The 724-nt window shown below is 26.1% G+C and overlaps 1 protein-coding gene across 1 annotated transcript in view; it reads left to right on the top strand.

Annotated features, from left to right (window-relative positions):
- The window catches only part of LOC107669555 (protein quaking-like), a 54,048-nt gene that overhangs the window by 26,716 nt on the left and 26,608 nt on the right, over nt 1-724 (top strand). The gene's annotated exons all lie outside the window — the stretch shown is intronic.

A 724-nucleotide genomic window follows, 5' to 3' on the forward strand; every position in this document is an offset into this window, starting at 1 on the left:
TGATTGGCTACAAGTTTGTTTTGCTACTCGGCCCGAATCAGTTTTCTAAAGTGTTTTTGAAAAATTGCTTACCCCACCTTTAAATAGTTCAAAAGTGACAGAAAAGACTTTTATGTTGTTGCAAAAAAAGAGAAAAAGTATAATAAGTATTTACATATAACAGAATTATTTAAAACATTCTATTAATCAAGGAGCCCTGTAGGAAATATTGATAAAAAGAATAATTGGAATGCAATATTAGAATGATTTCTGGAGGATCATGTGACACTGAAATAATTCAGCTTTGCATCACAGGAATAAATTGCAACTTGAACTGTATTAAAATATAGAAAATATACAAATAATACAATAAATATTAAATAAATATATAAAGAAATTAAATATTTATATAAATATATAATATAATTGTTATATATGATAATATTTCATAATATTACAATTTTTACTGCATTTTTTATCCAAAACAGTAGTAACATATTTCTTGACATGACAACTTTATTTTCACACAGTATTCTTACATTTTCTGGTTAAACTTTATATTTTGACAGAGGGGCCTTTTATGTGATTTTTTTTTACTGTGTTTCATTGGTTTTGTTTTATACTGTAACATTTGCAGCAGCTGCCAAAAACATTTGTAATGTGAAAATATTGTGAACCTGAAGTGTTCTGTATTCACCATGCACTTTGTAAAAAAAAAAAAAAATCCTCAGACTGCTGAAACCAT

The sequence above is a fragment of the Sinocyclocheilus anshuiensis genome, unplaced genomic scaffold, assembly GCF_001515605.1.
Source record: "Sinocyclocheilus anshuiensis isolate Anshui unplaced genomic scaffold, SAMN03320099.WGS_v1.1 scaffold460, whole genome shotgun sequence".
Classification (NCBI taxonomy): domain Eukaryota; kingdom Metazoa; phylum Chordata; class Actinopteri; order Cypriniformes; family Cyprinidae; genus Sinocyclocheilus; species Sinocyclocheilus anshuiensis.